We start from the raw sequence: 20104 nt of genomic DNA, 5'->3' as shown, positions 1-20104 counted from the left end.
GTTTTTAAATTGGTTGTTATCCTTCTTTTCGTTGTGCAAAGAAGCAAAGCATATCTTCCTATGCCTCCATCTTGGCCAGAGCCTCTGAAGGATTTTTTTTCTGTGTCTATAAATCCTGGTTTGACTATTTTTTCTTTCAGTACTTTATAGATGGTATTTTGTTGTCTTTGTCCTCTTTTCTAAAATGAAAAACTAGATATCATATTATTGTTCTTCTGGATTTTTTTTCTTTATCTTTGAATTTTAGAAGTTGTAATGATGTATTTGAGGGTAATTTTTTTTTGTATTTATCATGACTGGATGTTGTGGAACTTTATGATCTCTTGGTTTGGTACTTTAATCAAGTTTGGGACTCTGGGGACAATTATTTCTTAAAATATTTGGTCTGCCTCATTTACTCTCTCATTCTTTGAACCCAATTTTTATATATTAAACTGTTCTACATTGTTCTATAGCTCAGTAAAACTGATATTTTTCTAAACTATTTTTCTCTCTGTTCTTCAGTTTTGAATAATTTCAACTGACTTATTTTTATTTACTGATTTCTTAAATTTAAATGTGCTATTTACTCCCTCCAATATATCAGATGTCATATTTTTAAATTATAAAATTTCACAATAGTTTATTCTTAAGATTTTATATATTCTCCTCAAATTCTCATTCTCTTTTCCATTATTCCCATATTTTCTGATACATTTATTAACATATTTATACCAGTTATTGGGTCATTTATGGGTCTTCTTTTAATGACTGGCTTCTCTTTTGATTACAAATCACATTTTCCTATTAATTTGAACATATAGTAGTTGTATACTGAACCATGTAGGTAATATTTTATAGTTATTCTGGTTTCTTTTATCTTCCCCTGAAGAGTGTTGTATTTTATTCTGGCAGTCAGTTAAATTACTTGTGGGATCTCCTTGATCTTGTAGAATTTTGGTCTCTTTTATTTTTCCTTTAATTCTAAGGCATAATCATTGGTCTTGGAATGTAGTCTTTCTGGGTTTTAATGAAAATCCTGAAGTGTTTCTTAACTCCCTCTATTTGGGAAGACTTTAACACTAAATTCAGGCATCTCCAAACTGGAAGCTGATGAAACTTTTGCTCTTTTTTAGCACTGCAGATGTTTCTTTCCATCAGATACTTAGAATATTGCCTGTTTACAGTTGATGAGTTAGCCAAACATTTGAGGGCAATTAGTATGCTGATTTGGGGTTTTATAATTTATGGTGATTCCTTTTGTCCCACAATTCTCCTCTTTAATTTCCAGACATTTTGACAGCCCTAAACTCAGACTTCTGACTGCACAGCAGGTTTTTGTTTTATTGGATCTATCCTCCAAATGTCCCATGAACAGAAGAGTGCCCTCAGGAGAAAATTTAATTAAATGTGGACATCACCTAGTTAGCTTCCCATCTTTTAAGAGTCATGTTCCCTCAAGCTTTAGATTGCTCTCCAGTGGCATCAAACATTTATATTTAAAATTTTGTCTGGAGCTGATAATTGTTATTGTCAGGAGAGTTTTTCTATTGTGAGTTTCTCCATCATTATCTGAACCAGAACCTTATCAATGAGTGTTTGACACTCTCTAAAAGAGCTGAGTGTTAAAAGCAAGAAGAGAAAATGGTATTGAAGCAGAATCTAGGTTACAAAGAAGTAGTTTCCATGATGAGAGACACAAGCATGTTTCTAGGCAGAGAGGAAAGAGGGTGTAGAGAAGATGTTGAAGTTGTAAGAGACACTGTTAGCAGATTAAATTGAGTACAGTTTTTGGCTTATGCAAAAGAAAAGAGAGGAGGTAAAGGCACAGATTTTGAAGTAATAAGAATGGGAGCTGAACAAGAATGGGGGTTTATTGTCTGAGGAAAACATGAACTTGTGGAAGATGTATAGGTTCTTCATATGTAAATAGATGATGAATAGACTGGGATTAAGTTTAATTTAGGTATGGTTAATAAAACGCATAGAATGATGGAGATTAAGGTAGGAGGAGTCAAGTGTGACTCTAGAACTATGGGCTTTAGCTGACTATAGGTGGTATATTATTTAGTAAAATAGGGTATGTTGAAGAAGATGATGCTTATTAACTGAAATTTGGACATACTAAATTCAAAAGGCCTGGAAGACATCCAAGAGGAAATATTGGTAGGCAGTAGGATATATGAATCAGGGATTTAGAAGAGAGGTTGAGATGGAGGAGTTGTTGGATTAAAGGTAGTAAATCAAACTATGAGAGTGAGTAGAAAAAAATGTGGATTAATGAGAGGATGGAAGAGAATCCTGAGAGATAAAAGGGAAAATAGGCATGTGTAATATCATAGAAGCCACAGAAATAAAAGGAAGCTTGTCAAGAAGGAGCATAGTCAGTAGGGTAGAATTCCACTGGAGGTCAAATAATAGGATGGAATGCGTATGACAGACATGGTGACATGGAGAACAATTGCAGCTTTGGTGGGAGCCCTTTCAATGGGGTGATGAGGGCAGAAGCCAATCTAGTAGAGGTGAAGAGTAAGAGTAGAGTAAGAGTAAAGATACCATTTCAGACATCTCTGAAAGAGGGATAGCTGGAGAGGGTCTGAGGATAGAAGGGTTTTTGTAATAGGAAAAACTAAAATGTGTTTAAATGTTGATGAGAAAGTACAAATGGAGAAGGAGAAGAAAGAAATGCAGGTGAAGCAAGGGATGGTCTAGTGTGAAAATTGCTGACATAGTGGAAAGGATAGATATCAAGGACAGAGATAAGGAATTCACCTTAAGCAAAGGAAGAACTCATATTGTATTTAATAGGATGAAAGAAGGCAAAGGATAGGGTAGATCTGTTGGTTTTGTGCAGAAAGTTTTAGACAGAATAAGCTGCTTAGAGAAGAGCAGCAGCCTTGCTGAGCAGCTTGAGGTCCCAGCATTGAGGGCCAACTGAGGCTGATAACCTTGAATTTTTAGTGCTGCCAATTTTTTGCAGCAGCCTCAGCAGTCCCAGCATAGTCATGAAGAAAGTGGATAGTTAAATTCAGCCAGGGTCAACATGTTTGCAGGTGAGTGTAATAAAGAACAAAGGGGCAAGAGAGTTCCTTGAAATCTTAGAATTTAAACTGAATGAAGAGAGCTTAAGATAGGAGCAGAGCCCCGGCCTTGTGGCTCAGTTGGTTGGAATGTCATCCCATACACCAAAAGCTGTGGGTTTGATCCCTGGTCGGGCATGTATGGGAGGCAACCAATCAATGTTTATCACTCACATTGATGTTTCTCTCTCTCTCCCTCCCCATCCCTTCCTCTCTCTTTGAGATCAATTAAAAAATATATCCTCTGGTGAGGATTACAAAAATTAGGAAGCATCTGGTAGTGCAAAGGTATAGGGATATATATAGTGATAAGAGTAATCGAGTGAGCAAATGAGCAAGCTGGAAGATGAGTGGATGGGTAGACAGTGGAGTGTGTCAATCGGAGGTGTCAGAATGGAGCATTTTGGCTGAAAATAGGTCCCAGGTTTATGATCACGATAGAGGGTGGCTGAACTGGAGTAGAGAATATGATTGATCAAGAGGGGAGCAAAATAACTGAGAGGCCATGATATGTGAAAGATTATTCATACAACACATTACTTTCCTAAGGCTCCTGTAACAAATGCCCACAAACTAGGTAGCTTAAAACAACAGAAATTTATTCTTCCAGTTCTGCGGAATAGAACCTGAAGTAAAGGTGCTGGCAGAATCAAGCTCCTTCTGAAGCCTCTTCAGGAGGATCTCTCCTTGGCCATTCATTCCAGTTGCTGGGTGCTTCAGGTGTGCTGTGGTTTGTGGAAGCACAGCCCCACCTCTGCCTCTGTCTTCACATGGCTCTTTTCTGTGTGTGTGTCTGTTTTCACGTGGTGGTTTTCTTTTCTTATAAGGACATCAGTCTTATTAGGTTAGGTTCCACCCCAATGACCTCATCTTAACTTGATTACATCTGTAAAAACCCTATTTCCAAATAAGGTCATATTCAAAGTTCCTAGGGTGAGGACTTCAACATACATTTGGTGGGGCGGGGGGGAGGCACAATTCACCAAGTAATAATGTGAATGTTCAGTCACCAAGAGCAGGAATGAAAACGAGTTAGAGGTTTCAATGAAGATGGGGAAGGTCACAGAAATAAACAGAAGAGGGAGTGAAAGGTGATATTGCCAAGTGTGGAAAACTTAAAGAAAAAGGACTTAATTTATGGAAGATTAATGACCTAGAAATAGTACTGCCCTGACTGATGTGACTCAGTGGGTTGGGAGTTGTCCTGCAAAGTGAAAGGTTTGATTCTGGGTCAGGGCACTTGCCTGGGTTGTGGAGGGCATGTGTGAGAGGCAACTGATCAATGTTTCTCTCTCACATTGATGTTTCTCTCCCTTTCTTTTGCCCTCCCTTCCCTTTTCTCTAAAAATAGATAAAATATTTTTTTTAAATAGCCCTGGGAGGGAGAGGGATACAGACCCCATGTGCAAACCCCAAGTTACCCAAGATATGAGAAAATGAGCATCTGTAGTTGGGAGACTTCCCAAGGGAAATGGGGTCCTTTGGGATGAGCCAGATTTTATCTGTTCAGGTGATTTGCAGGGAGAAGGCTGGGGGTGGATGATGGAGTGTGTTGATCATGAAGCAGCTTTTTCTAGCATATTTGAAAGGGGATTGATGGGTCAGGAGATTGGAGGGTGAAAGCATTAGGAAATGAGAATACGAAAGAGGAAAACTAAGATAGCAGAGAACTTATACAGTCAGTTGTCTAAAACAAACAAAGGGGCCAGCCTTTTGGGTTTAGCCATGCAGTCTTCCAGAAGACAGGGACCACACAGAGACTCATGGTAAGTGGAGGCTAGGCAGTCATTCTGTTAGACCAGGCAGTTTTTTTCTCCTAGCTGCCAAACAACCTGTTTACAAGTTCAAGTCCTGTTGTCCAACATGTGGGGCGTAAACAGAGGTGGCTGGGAGTGTTCTGCACAGCCCTGCATGCGCAGTGGCTTGGTCTTCTGGTGGTGCCCTCTGGGACCAGGGTAGGCTCTCTACATTGAGTGGCTAGTCTACATTGAGTTACTGTTCCACCTGGGCCAGGGATTATTTATTGTTTTGTGCAAATAAGACTAAAAGACTCATTTCATGTGGGTCTATATGTGAATTCATCAAGCTAAAGAGTTGGAGTAGAATCCTAATCGCTTGAATTCTGAAAAACATGGCTTCATCTTTCAGTTCTTCCCAAATAGCAGGTGAACTGTTTTGTTTTGTTCTTTTTCTGAAAGTTTTATTCCTATTTCTACATCCACACTGAGCCCCATGCTCTGTTATTTCTTTTTTTTTAAGATTTTATTTATTTATTTTTAGAGAGGGAAGGGAGGGAGATAGAGAGAGAGAGAGAAAAACATCAATGTGCGATTGCTGGGGGTTATGGCCTGCAACCCAAGCATGTACCCTGGCAGGGAACCGAACCTGTGACACTTTGGTTCCCAGCCTGTGCTCAATCCACTGAGCTACGCCAGCCAGGGCTGCTCTGTTATTTCCTACAGTCCAGAGATGAGAAGAGAAACAGACATCCAAAGAAACAGCATAAAAGTCAAGTGCAACACGTCAAGTTTATTAATGCATTTGTCATTTGCTGGATCCCATGACCTAGTTAAAAAGAAAAAATTAGGTCTAACCTTTTAACCCTGAGAACTTTCCTCATCTCTATCATCCTCCTTTCTACTTGAGTTATTAATACTGTCATGATAACTCATCTGCTGGAGGCAATACCAGTCCCCTCTTTTTATTTAAAGACAGTCTATACCCTGGTGGCGGGAAATTTCACAAAGAATTTATTCAGTGTGTAAAGTGGCACCGTCACTTGCTGTCCATTTGTCATTTGCTTTCTCACAGCAGGCAAATGGCCCCAGGTGAATTATGAGCAGGTATTATTCATACCCCCGCTCCCCTGCCACACTTAATACTTTGCTCTTCAGACCTAAGAGCTGCTATTTTGGTCTCGATTAGCAGTACTTTTTATTCCTCCTCCAACTCCTGAACTTACTAATTAGATCACAAACTTGCCTTTTTTTTTCTGTGATTAGGAGACTGTCTCTTTTCCAGTTGTTGCTTTTTCCCTGCAAGAAAAATACTGCACCACCTTTGTGTTAGACCTGGAGCCCAGAGAACCCAAGCCATGTGACATGTATCATTTTTTACCTTTATGAGTATTTTAAAACCTGGGGATGAATCTTAAGTCATAGTTATGACTTTTATGTGGTCTTTTGAAGTTATGTAAATAATCATAATTCACAGATCAAGCTATTGTTATAAAGAACACTAGGTAGTGATTCGGGACATCTGGATTTGCTCTCCCTCCAACTTGCTATAAGATGTTGTGCTAAGTCTCTGACATCTCAAGTCTGATTGGCTGTCTGCCACCTAAGCAGAGTGTTATAAAGAAAATGTTTATAATTGTTTTAAAAATTAAAATTTTCAGACATTTAAGTCAACAACTTTATTTTTTCCTTCTCAGTAGTTGATTCAGTCATTTTATTCATTTTAAATAGAGACACTATGTAAATGTTCTACAGTTTTTTGATCCACTCATTTACTGATGGGCAGTCCTACCCTTTGCAACAGCATGGATGGAACTGGAGAGCATTATAAGTGAAAGAAGCCAGGTGATGGAAGACAAATACCATATTATTTCACCTTTAAGTGGAACCTAAACAATAAAACAAACAAGTAAGCAAAATATAACCAGAGACATGGAAATAAAGAACAAACAGACAGTAACCAGAGGGGAGGGGGGGTAACAGGGCAAAGAAGGGGAAGGGTCTTCAAGGAACATGTATGAAGGACCCATGGACAAAGATAATGTGGGTAGGGTGAGGATTGAATGTGGGAAGTGGGGGTTGGTGGGATGGGGGAGAGTAATGGGGGGAATGGGGACAACTATAATTGAACAACAATAAAATAAATAAATAAAGACATTAACAAACTATATAAACTGAAACATTTTATGAATCACTCACAAACAGTATCTTGCTTGTTCTTAATCCCCTGACATGCAGCAAGTAGGTGATTTTAAATAATTCAAAACACTGTGGAGACTTAATTTGTTTCTTTGTCCAAATTATTTCAGAGAATAATTACAGAGTGTTCCTAATGCAGTCATCCAGGATTTAGTTGCTTTCTCTGTCAGGATGTTTTCAAATCATTTTTCTTCCATTCCACTGAAACCCAGCTTGGTTTTATCCAAAGCCTTTACAAGGTGAGGACAACTGGTACAAGAAAGTTGTCTGTAAGCCTCCCTCAAGCAGCTATGGAGTGGTTGGCAAAATTTTTTTAAAACTTGACCTAATGATCCATTTCTTATTTGAGCCCTTTCATCAAGGATTTTTGCCTCATGTCCCACTTTAGCACTTCCCTGTACATCCCAAGGTATTTCTACTTCAAAATAGAACAGATTATCATGTGTTTGGGTGGTTCAGGTGCTCTAACGCCATTGAGCACAGAATAATTGATCTCTGCCTCACCTTTTCCAGGCCAAGAGCAGTCACTTCAGATTTAAAATGTGAAATTTTACCCTGATTAGCTGTGGAATCTAGGTTCAAATAATTTCACTTCTTTTGCCTAAAGATGGAGAGTTTTTAGAATTTAATGCAAGCTCTGAGACTGAGTGAATGCAGAAGGTCTAATGTTATCATTCAGCAAAATTTCTAGTAAACAGCCAAAGGATATTACTTTTTGGTGAAAAATACTGCCAAAAAGGTGAGAGCTTTTGGTGTTCATGAGGAAGTGTCCACAGTGTCTTCTGATCACCTTTCAAGTTGAAAACTTAGTGCTATGGTTTTGATCACCGCCCAGTTTCCCAGGTAAATTATGCCAAGAGTTCCATATCCTTAAAGATCATAAGGCTAGCATTGGAGGGTTTGGCCCAGAATTCACCCAGAAGGGCAGAGGTTCTCAAATTTGAGTAAGCCTTCAATCCCCATCTTCAATCCCCATCTTTGTCTTGGGTGGGGTCAAAAATCAGCTTTTAGTTTTTGAAACAAACTCCTACATGATGCTTTTAGAGGTGGTCCTCAGATCAGCTTTCAGAAATTGTGACAGGGCTGAATCTGTAGTCATGGGCTTTCCACACCTGTCTTCTTATCTAAGTATTGACAGAGTAGCTAGCCAACCTAGGTGGGCAGAAGTCCTCACAAAGTGAAACAAAGCTACGGCCTTGATTTCATCAGCATCATGTTCACTTACCGACAACCTACCATGGAAAGTTTTCAAATGCTATTGTAATGAATGAACTTGCTTCTTTCTCAAAATGTAAAAGTTTAATAGGAAGCCAAACAATGGCTTTTGTCTTCATCTTGTTCACTGAGAACATAAGGGCAGATGCCTCTGGAGAGCAACTGGCTAATTTGAATCATTAATCTTCATAGGGTCTGACAGAGTTTGCCAAGGTCACCATGAGCAAGGACTTACCTTTTTGAGGCATGACATTGCCCCCTCAGTTTCTATCAACACATTCATTCTCTTTCATGGTACCAAGTTAACTATTATGTACTGGAAGTAACTCCTGGATATTCAGGAGGGGACAAGAAAGAAAAGGCCATAATCTGTCTTCATCATGAATGGAGACCCTCAGTAACCTGGCTTCCTTAGCAGAGCTGAGGAAAGGAACTCAAGTGAAGGCCGAGACATGTGAACTGGGATGGATGGACAGGGGCAGTATTTGACATGGTATTTCCTGGCCAGCTTCATCAGATGCTGAGTGATGGGTTGGGTCAAATAGGAAGAGACTGAGTCTCCTAATGCTTTTCTTATGTTGATCAGAGCTGGCTCATGCCCTGAGTGAAAGGAATCAGTGACTTCAGAGTGGGGGAAAGTTTAGAGAGGATGAGATCCAACAGATCTCCACAGGTCAATGAGCATTTTGATGGCTGTCCATTCTCCATACCTAGAAGGCTTCCTGGTAAGGGTCATGCTATTGCTATAGGCACATAAGGTGATAGGTCTCTCCGTTACCACTCCACTGAAGCAGTGCTTATTATTAAGTGAACGCTTTTAATTCGTGAAGCTACTAACTGGCAGTGCTAAATCCCTGCTCTATGACATGTTTTAAAGTATCTATGATGAGAACCACATGCCTCCTTGCAAATGAGGGCACATAATACTAATCTTTGCATGTAGTACTAATTCTTGCAAATGTAAACATCTAGTGGCAGGAGTTTAGCTCAGACACTATGAGGAAGTTGGAGGGGAGGGGGTGTAGTTTTTCATTAAGATATAGGAGGATTTTTTCCACACTGGAAAAAATATTTATAGCTGTTATTTATTTCCACAAGGATTTTTAAAACTGCAAATTTAGTGAACATATATTCTCATATTCCTGCCAAACATTTTTCAATCTAGAACTTAGTTTGTAGTGATATGCTTATTTCTATTGAAGAGAATATTCCATATGGGGGGGGGAGTAAAAAATAAAACCTGTATTTCCACAATACAATTTGGATTCAGTCTGAGAGTGGGAAGGAAGCTCTGGGAACAAAATTCAAACCATTTGGAAGCCAAGCTGCTGTCCTTGCCCTTTGTTGTTCTGAGCTCTGCGCCCACTTCCGATCCTGAGTGCACGCATGCCGTGGAGCTGGTGCTGATGTCAAGGAGGACCCAGTCCACCGGAGGTTCTTCCAGTAAGTGATGCCGATGCCAGTCACACCTCAGGGGCAGCACTGTCGTTAGGTGCCCTGTGTCTCAGTTCTGTCTATCAGCCTTTGGTCCCAGCTTGGCATTTTCTCAGCTCTTGTGGGCGCCTCCTCATGCTTTCCTCAATCTTCCCCTTCCTGTTGTGCAATGAAAAGGCCACAAGGAACATTCTCCCATCCTGCAACTGCTGGATACCACTTCCCAATGCTAAAGAACAGCCTCACCATGGTTTCCAGATTCTTTAGCAACCACATCATCAGTCCCAAGGAAGGAGAGTGTAAGCAAAATAGAGAGAAGTATGTGGGAGGTTCATGCTGATCAGGGTTCTCTCTCCACCAAAACTAAAGTAAACCAAGTTTTAGACTAAAACGTAACTGACAAGTTGAAAGACGCTCAGCTTTCACCTCATCTCTTGATATTTATGCCTGTCACACCTCCTCTGAATCCACCACCCTGGATTGTGTGCTCTTCCTCTGGCTGAGGATGCTGTACTTTGACCTTATTCATGGAACATGGAAAATGCATGCTGATTTCATCTCCTTTCTGACCTGCTGCCTTTATTCTTTCCTGTTCTCAGCTGTTTTTCTGATAGGCAAACTCTTCAGAATAACGTCCTAACAGTTTCTCAGGCAGGGTAGTCACCACTGAAAATGGGTGTGTGTGTGTGTTAGAGTCCCATTAGCGAATCACAGAGTTTGTTGCATTACCCATGCTGCTTATTAAGCTCGAGTTTTGTTTATGGCCATATTTTTAGGGTCATGTAAAGAGTCATTGTTTCAGTTTTCTCTACCCATAAACAGTAGGTATTATCTGCTGCCCCTCGGTAGGCTTGTTTCTCCAGGTGCAAGTGTTGCAGTTTCTACCTTTTGGCCATGTACCTTTTGTTCAGTACCTTTGCTACTGAACCAGCTGACCACGGCAGGCAGGGAGAGACGCTTGGCTCAATCAAGAACCAAATCAACCACCCAGCCTGTCAGTTATACTTTTCCCCTGCAGGCAGTTTGACAAGCCAGCTGCCCAGCGTTTGTCTTGGATTTTTTGGCTGTCCCTACTTCCTTATTTTTAAAAACACGAGCTTCACAGCACTTATTTTTGCCAGGCTCTTGGTAAAATTTTTCTTAACTTGCCAGAAATAACTGATGTATGGCAGAATATAGGTGTTTGGGGCACCTCAGTGTTATTTTTGGTTGGGACAACATGAGACAAGATCATAAGACAAGATCAATAATCATGTGCATTTTGAATGATTGGGTTACTCATTTGAGAGAAATTCTTATATTCTGATGAGCTCTTTAACAAAAGATCTAGAGTAAGAATCAGTTACTCTCCAGGAACTTGGTTTTTCTTGTTGGGTCCAGTTGCAGTATCTTTCAAAGTGGGGTCAGAGACTCCTGGAGAATACCTGGACTACTTCTTAGGGTACCCACCTGGAGAAGGGTCCCAGTCCTGGGAATCTGAAACGTTAGCAGTCGTGCCCAGGAGTTTCGTGGGCCCACTGTGTTTTTGCATCAGTGCTTCCAAACATGCTCTTGGGAGACATCTCCGAGTGTCATTTAAAAGGACAATTGATGTTGCAAACGTTGCTCTCACTTGAATTAATAAGCATTCTCCCTAAAAGAGGCTAGATGTAATGGTTCTGTCCATCAGTGTCAATTAAACAGCCAATAACTGGGCACCTGAGGGATGCAGTAAAGAAGCAGTGATTGTGAGTGTTTCTAGTTCTTCATCACTTTGGGCTGGTTTTTCTTGGTGAGACATTTGTCAAGGCAGATGTGGCCTGCATTTTGGATTTCCTGCTTCTAGGTGGCAGTGGTACCTCCCTTACATAGAAAATGTTTCAGCAAATGTTCTTTAGTAAATATTTAATTTCCTAGTAGAAACCTTTTATGTTTAAAAATATCAACACCTCCATAACTTGAGAACCTTCTCCCTTTTCCTTGCATATAATCTTCTTTCGTCCCTTTCCTTCTGAATACTGGTCTTGGCTTCAAGTGAACCTCAGGCCAGCCAGGCACCAGACGCTATCATCACTCTGTTCGCAGATGTGAGTGTTTCTGCTTAGCAAGCCTCCATGCGCTGTCGTAGTGATTTTCCACAGCTGTGGTTCTCCCAGGGCAGCTCCCTGGTCTCCAGAATGAAGGATCACCTGGAGACTGCTCGATGCTGAGAGCATTACATTCCTCAGGCATCAGGAGGAAACTTTTTTACTTCACTTATTAGAAAGAAATTCATATCTTCCTTCTCTCCTCCCCCAAAAGAATGTTTTTCAACTACAGGTTTCAATTTTGTGTACTTTATTGCTTACAGATTATGGTTTTTGTTAGCAGAGTCCAAGCAGAAATTGGAACTCAACTGTTATGAATAGTTTCTGTGTGTGGTTTCAGAAAGACCCTCTGTCCTTTACCATAGCAAAATATTTAAAAATAGAAAATTTAGGCAAGGTTTTACAGTTTAACCTTGTTCCATGGCAATAGCTCTTAACACAGATAAGCAAAATCTCTTTTCTCAAAGTGTTTAAAATGTGGATATACATGTTTAAAATTACACATGTGTGTCCTTAGAGGAAACATGCCCATCATACCAAGAGTTGAGTTGCCTTTTGAAAGAGAAAGCTTACATGGTAAGTCAGTCTCGGATTTTAGAAGTGCATAAAAAGATGGAAATGACCTCACCTGCTGGAAATCTCGATTTTTATAAAACTCTGGAACTCTGGTAGCCCCACTAACTTCAGTCTGTAGTGTCTGCATTCTCAGTGGCCATTCCAAAATAGAGAAAGCTTTTTGAAATAGTCAGGAACCTAATGTAAGTTCTTTAAGTTTTTATTAAAATACAAGAATTGGAAGGGGTAGCCTAGTGGGATTAGAATTCTGTAGTCTTGCTGTAGGGTTAGGAATTTTCTCTTCAGGAATGTTGACACAACATGAGTCAGAAAGAATTGAGTTTGAAATTCAGGATTTAAATGTTGTTCACAACATATGATTGTGGAGAAGTGCTTCAACCTTTCTGAATCCCAGTTTTCTCATCTGTAAAATGGCTATAATCTCTTCCCTGCAAGGGGGTAAGGGTTAAATGAGATAATATGTTAAAAGCCTTTAACATAATACCTGGTACAACTATATAAATAGGTAAATAGAAACATTTAAAATGTGTATGTGGATTCTAATCTTGTTTCTCTGCTTGCCCATAGACATTTTACCAAATTCCTTTGTGCCTCAGCTGACCCACCTCTAAAATGGTTGTTAAGCTGTCTCTTGTAGAAATCCAGACACTTGGTGACAGCTTACGACTTAAATATTCACTATATAACTTTATTATAATCTGTTAACAACTTAGCAGAGGTTGCAAAGGTAGATTCAAAAAATACTTAACTGCATAAATACTTAAATAAATCCTGGTTGGGATTGGATTTGGGTTTTAGTTTGGTAATGACTTGCGTATCTACCTCTGAAGTATAAACACAATACAAATAACTATGTATTATCAATAATAGATAAGAAGTCTGTAAATGAGCTCATGTCTGCTGGAGATGGATGAGATAATGTCTATAAAGTGCTTAAAGCTCCTGAAATACAAATTATACATGCCATCACTGGCTATCCTGAGGCTATTCCATGGAAAGTGGGTCTTAGCCAGTGCCACACTATACCCAAAAGGACCTGGTTGACCTGGAACATTTTCTGGAGGAGTGATTTTCTGCCTCCGAGAGCTTGGGAGGTCTTCTCATCTGTGGTGTCTGAGTGAGACTACATTGAGCTACTGTAGGGAGATAATGATCAGTCCTACCTGAGGCAGTGTAGTGGAATGGAACAAACGCAAAGCATGTAGAAGCCAGGCCACTGGGGACTGAGTCCAGCTCTGCCTGTTACCAGCAGGCCTAGTGCCCTTGGAGAAACAGGCTCTCTTTATAGACCCAATCTGAGATCTAGAGCCATAAGAATGAACACCAGCCATGTTTATTCCCACACTAGGCAGGCCCAAGTATCACGAACAGAGCATGGAGCGGGGACAATTGAGAGAGCCTTCCTTAATGAAATTCAGGCATTTCAAGGCTTATTCCTGAACAGGGGTGTCCTATTGGTGAAGGCTGACTGGTCAAGGGCCCTCAGCTTGGCCCCCTGAGTTTTGCTGCTGTCCTGTGGTCCTTCTGTGTGATTCCCCTGCTACCTTTGTGTTGGCCACAGGGGAACACTTTGCTCCCTTCAATGTTCTGGCTTACTTGTAGGCCAATTTTTTTTTCTCACTTTACATAATCCAACCAAAACAGGCTAGAACTTCCAAAAACTTTCATGTGTGTGTGTGTGAAAATTTCAATGGAAGAACACATGAAAAGTAAAGATGGAACGGCCAATGTATTCCTACATTCTGGCTCAAATGTATTGATCTTAAACAATTAACATACTCATTGCTCCTGTCCCTGTTTACATGGAACCCCAGAGGGATAAATGACTTGCCCAAGTCCCTTACTTTCTACCCTCACACATAACACTAGTTGGATGCTTCTGTAGCATCTGCCCAAGGACACCCCATGTTGACTCTCTGTAATGTGGGTCCAAGATGAGATGAACTTCTCTCAGCTATCTCAGCTCTGCTTCCTTAGTTCTGGCTTCTCTCTCACAGTCACTCTTGCTCCCCATGTGATTGACATTAGAAGTTATTTCACTTTGCAGGGAAGACTATGCAGCCTTCCATGTCAATGGGGCTGAGTACACAGAAATCCATTAGCCTGTAAGTATGACACAGTATCAATGGCATTCATCTACCTGCTTAGTCCTGGGGCTGGAGTGGTAGGTGTAGGTAGAAAAATCAGTACACGGCAGTTATCCACTACTTTCTCCTTCCTTTGCTCATTCCCTTTACCAACTCATAATACTTCTAGTACTTGACCCTTTTCTTTGGGTAGTTGGGTGAGAAGGCAAAGGAAAGTAAGGAAACAAGTTCTATAAAGCCCATAACTTAATAATGCCACTTCAACTAATGGAGTTTTCTTTTTCTTTTTTTATTATTTATATATTTTAAAGATTTTATTTAGTTTTAGAGAAAGGGGGAGGGAGGGATAAAGAGGGAGAGAAACATCAATGTGTGGTTGCTGCTCATGTGCCTCCAACTGGAGACCTATCCCACAACCCTGGCATGTTCTCTGACTGGGAATCAAACAAGTGACCCTTTGGTTCACACACCAGCATTCAACTCACTGAGCCACACCAACCAGGGCTGTTTTTATTATTTTTAATAGTTCATTTTTATTGTTTTTTCCATGGCCATTCATCACCCCATACCCTCTTCTACCTTCACCGACCCCCTCCCCACCTCGCAATTACCCACAGTTGTGTGTGTCCATGAGTCCTGTTTCTTTTTTGCTTGATCACATCCCTCCACCCTCCCAATACTCCCCCCAGCTGTCAGTCTGATCTCTATCTATAAACAAAAGGGAAGAATATGCACAAAAATTTGAAAAGAATAATTCTTCCATTGTATTCATTCATTAAACAAATATTTGAGTTCTTACTGTGTGCCAGGAACTCCTTGCCTACATAAACCCTCTTCAGGTCAAGCTCCAGCCTGGGCTGGCCTTTTCTAATCACAACATTGTCCAGAAGGCTCCAAGTCCTATAAGATGTGTAATTCATACTCCTAACATTAGCACTGAGTATACTCCTTTGCATTGTTTCATAAAGTCTCATGTACAGTAAGTCTGTCTCTCTAAGGTTAAAAATTCCTTAAAGGGTAGAATACATGTCTTACTTTTCTCTTTTGTTTCCTACAGCAGCTAGTATAGTACTGAATGCATGTCATTATGCTCTCTAAATACTGGCTGACTGCTTGATAGACATGAGAAAGGGCTGACTCTGGTTGCTAGGTCTCTAGGAATTCTTCTATTGTGGAGAATGTCATTTTCTCACATTCCTTGTCTTCTCCTAGATGAGCCTACCTCGCTGACATTCCAAGGGATATTCATACATAGTCACAGCCACTTCTCCACCCTCCTGTCATCACTCGGTATACCAATGGGAGATTCCAGTGGGCAATTTGCCAAGAGTAATTACTGTCTCTGTGGTCTTACAGATGCTTGATGTGGCTGCTTCTTGCTTCATCCTATCTTGATGCAATCTATACCATTCAATAGATACACTTTCTTCTTCCACTCCTCCCTCATCATCTCCCACATCCAATTAATTACTAGCTCTTATCTTGCCTAACTTCTCAGGATAATTCAGGTTCGTTCTCTTATCTTCATCTCCCCTGCCATTTCTTTAGTCATTGTCACCTCACAACTAACTTGTTGCAACAACCTCCTAATTTGTTTCTCTGCCTTAACATAACCTCCTTCACACTGGACCTGCAATGATCTTTCAAAGATGCAAATTTGGTTATATCACTTCCTGCATAACTTCATTTAGTGGTGCTCCATTGCTCTGAAGTTAAGTCCTAACCTCTTGACCAGGGGACGCACAAACCCTTCTCAGTCTAACACCTACTTCTTCCTCAGCCTCTCTTCTCACCTTCCTTTGCTTGCTTCTGCCATCCATCTCCTCCTTCTCCCACTGCCACTTTCTCTACCCCACCATGTTCAACTCTGTGTTCTTCTTTACCTGCATTCTTACTCAACCCTGCACATTTTTTTTCTTTTTTTCCCCCCTCTGGACATTTTGAATCATACTTTGAAAATTGTCCATTTGCTTCCCCAAAACTCTACTAGACCACAAAGCCTTGAAGGGCAGAGGTTTTGCCTTATCCTTACATAAAATAAGAATTTATATAAATGAACATTTGAGTTATTGATGTTTTGATTTTACTTCTCTGTGTGGGATAAAATCTGACATTTATGAGTGCTTATGCATCAGACTCTGTTTTAAGCTTTTTAACAATAAAAACATAGTTCATTCTGAAAAGTGGGTAGTATTACATCTTTTTTTACACATAAGGAAACTAAGGTACAGAGAGACTAAGTTACCTGCCTAATATCATTCAGCTAATAAGTAGTTGTACAGAGATAGAACCTCATGTAGTACTACACTAGAGTGTTTACTCTTAACCAATATGCCCTATATTGCTTTTAATTCAAAGCCATTGATGCACTTGTAGGGTGAACCACTGATGCGTGTTTGAGCGAGAGCCAGATTGGTAAACAGAGAAATGGAAGGAGGCCTATCATAACGAGAGAAGAAGGGCTTCTTGAACAATAAGCAGGAGAGTTGGGGAAGAGACTCAGCTAGGCAAGTGAGTGCTCAGTGCAATATGTCTGCAACCACAGCAACAATCTTCCATGTATTCATGGATAGTCTTCTGGGATACAGTCAGTTCAAGAAGATTTGAGTTGAACATTTACTATTCCATATATTGGGGATACCAAAAGTAGAATAAGGCATAAATTTTTCAAGATACCTACACTCTAGTGAAACAGACTTATCCCTGCATAAGGAACTGTATAAGCCAAAAACAGACTGTGGTTAACAGTGTAATGGAGGAATGTCAATTCTCCTCCTTGTAATTACCTCACCTCTTCCTTTCCCCAAAGACTTGACCAGTACAGTGCCTAGTGCTTATTGCAGGATGCTAGGCAGAAAATGCTAAATAAATCCACTAATAGGAGTATCAGATTCCCACCATCTTGGATCTAGTAAGTCCCAGAAAAATACTTTTATTATGGTGAGGAAGATGTTACATACATGTATGGAGCATGAAGCATCCATATGCCTTTTCCCCCACTATTTTTTACATACTGGGGCTAAGTGAATACCTAGTTCCTGGCTTACCCAGGACCCTGGCTTTCAAGGTTATCTGTAGGACATTTGGAAATGTAGTGCTTCTCTAGGCTAAGGAGAGGGCTGGGGAGAGTGATGAGCTATTTCAGAACAGATGTCAAGAGAGCCCTTCTCTTCGTGCTGAGAATCATCAAGCACATGCCTCATGCCTCCCAGGCAGAGTGACTGAGGCACAGGCTCCAGAGCACACAGACAGGGAGCTGGCCTCCTGGGGGACTCTTCCACTGCAAACAAATTAGTTTTGCTGGACCAGTAGCCTTTGCTCATTCTTGGGGAGTGTGAAGAGGGGAGCTCGAGCTGGTGTGGAGTTTAATTAAGGATGGCAGCTGGAGTAGCACGTCAGATGGCTCTGTGCTCTGCACTCCGTTCATGTCACAAGTTGCTAGTTGCATTTTGTTATTCTCCAGAATCCCTTTTTGCTTGTTCTTTACCTTGCCACTGCCCATGTGTTATTCTTCATGCCACTGGGGTGATGTGACCTTATCCCTAAGCATAGAGAGTCCAGAGAACACACACTAGAGGTAGAAAAACTGCCCTGGCCCAGTGGCTCAGTTGGTTGGAGCATCATCCCATGCACCAAAATGCTGTGTGTTCGATTCCCAGTCAGAGCACATACCTAGGCTGAGGGTTCAATCCCCAGTCAGGACACATGTGAGAGGCAACTGATTAATGTTTCTCCTCTCTCTCTCTCTCTCTGAAATCAATAAACATATCCTCAAGTAAGGATTTAAAAAATAAACTAACTGTTAGGAAACCATCAGTGGCAGATACATGCCCCTATATAAGACATTTCCTCCCCAGGCTCACTATCTCCTGTTTAAATACATCTTTCATGCCAGTAATGAAATCATGACTACCTTGGAACTTTTAATATCTCGAAGGAAAAGAAACATAACATTGGAGCATGCCTAGTGTCCATGTTGTCAGTGGTCCTCCATCAGGATAGGTGAGAGCATTGTCGGGAAAGAGCTCCTGTGTCCTGTCCAAGCAAACCAGGCACAGTGAAGGAAGAAAGCGGACTTAGAGTCACACAATCTCATGTAAAGGCAGAATTTTGGGCACTCACAACTGTGAAAGTTTCTGTCATAAAGAGAATGGGTTAAACCGTGAGCATGAATCTTCAGATCATTCAATTAGCCAAAAAGCACCCTGGAAAGTACAAACCACAACTGAAAGCACTCCTGAATAGGAAATCTCCTAATCACTTCCTCTAGTTACATGCAGGAGGAATAGGAAACTCAAATCAGGCTTCTTTGGCTTCCTACTCTGGTGATCTGAGATCCAGGAAGACTAGGAAGTAGTAGAAAACACCTCTATAAAATCTTCTGAGATGGCATCCTATCTTGGGAAATTGAGTTGGATGATGTACATTTATGGCACAAAGTCTTTAGAGAAATGCTTTATTCTATTATTGCCTGCTATTTGGAATGATGTTATGTGTTCTAAAGAAACACTTCCCTCCCGGACGTGAAGCTCCACCCTGCATCACCAGCTGTCTGCTCACTCAAGTCCCATACAAATGAGTTAATTACCTGTAGCAAGAACAGACTTTGAAAACAAAGCAAGAAATATGGAAAATAAAGGCTGTTTTCAGCTCATGTTACAGTTTCTCCTTGGTTACATTATTTTTTAAAGAGAACTGGGCAATTTCCTATAATTCCAAATTTTAGGAGGACTAGGTTTTTAGAATTTATTACTTTTGAGACCCTGAGTAGAAAAATTATTTCAGTAGAAAACACTTAAAATGTAAATCGCCCATAGGCTAGTAGCCTTTGGGATGGGATTACCTATTCCTGGTTTAGGGGGCATCTTAAAACTTTAATAAAGAGAAGTCGTAGGCAGGTCCAGTGAGTGGGACATTATTTTTTTTTTTTATGGCATTGCGGTTGCAGAAGGAGAATAAAAAAATGTATAAACACTTGTAAATTAAAGGGAACTTACAGACTGCCAATTCTATGATCTGTATTTTAAAAATGAAAATGTTGGCATCAGAGAGGTTACCTGTGCCCTAGCAGCAGGTTTGCTTTAACTTTTGGATTGGAGCTCCATGGAAACAGCTTCACCTGCTCAGCGTCAGACACAGCTATGGGTGACTTCTGGTTCTCATTCCTTGCCCCTGTTGCTCTCATGGTGTCAATGTTCTGCCACTGTCCTTTGGGATTTAACATCGTTATAAGCTGTACTCCCAAAGAAAATGCACAACACTCGATTGTAAACTCCCAAAGAGCAATGATTTTCTTCCCCATGTCTGTTTTTCTTTCTCAATACCAACCACTGTGTTTTACATAAATGTAATACTTGAAGATTTGCTGATTGAAAATATTCTAGTTGTGAAAAATATTAATATCTTTAATATTTTCAGCAGTGACAGGAAGTGTAGAGTTAAGTGTAGGGGCTTTGGAGGCAGACTGCTTGTATTTGAATCCAATTCAGCCAAGCATAAGCCATTACCTTGGGCAGATGACCTAACTTCTTTGTGCCTTAGTTTCCTTGGCTGAAAACTGGAATCAGTCATCCCTACCCTATTGGCAGGTTGTGAGGGTTAAGTGAAGTAATATATGCAAAGCACTTAGTGCCTGCTGGAGAAAGTACTCAGTGAGCATTAGCTATTACTAGTCAGTATGCAAAGAAGGCTCTAAGTATTGTTGGTAAATGTCCCAGAACAGATATGGATAT

At 40.5% G+C, this 20104-nt stretch overlaps 1 protein-coding gene across 1 annotated transcript in view; it reads left to right on the top strand.

Moving 5' to 3' along the window:
- The window catches only part of RYR3 (ryanodine receptor 3), a 504534-nt gene that overhangs the window by 169100 nt on the left and 315330 nt on the right, over window positions 1–20104 (top strand). The gene's annotated exons all lie outside the window — the stretch shown is intronic.

The sequence above is a fragment of the Phyllostomus hastatus genome, unplaced genomic scaffold, assembly GCF_019186645.2.
Source record: "Phyllostomus hastatus isolate PE091 unplaced genomic scaffold, TTU_PhHast_1.1 phas_scaffold_501, whole genome shotgun sequence".
In the NCBI taxonomy this organism is placed as follows: Eukaryota; Metazoa; Chordata; class Mammalia; order Chiroptera; family Phyllostomidae; genus Phyllostomus; species Phyllostomus hastatus.
This window is presented reverse-complemented; position numbering and strand designations above follow the sequence as displayed.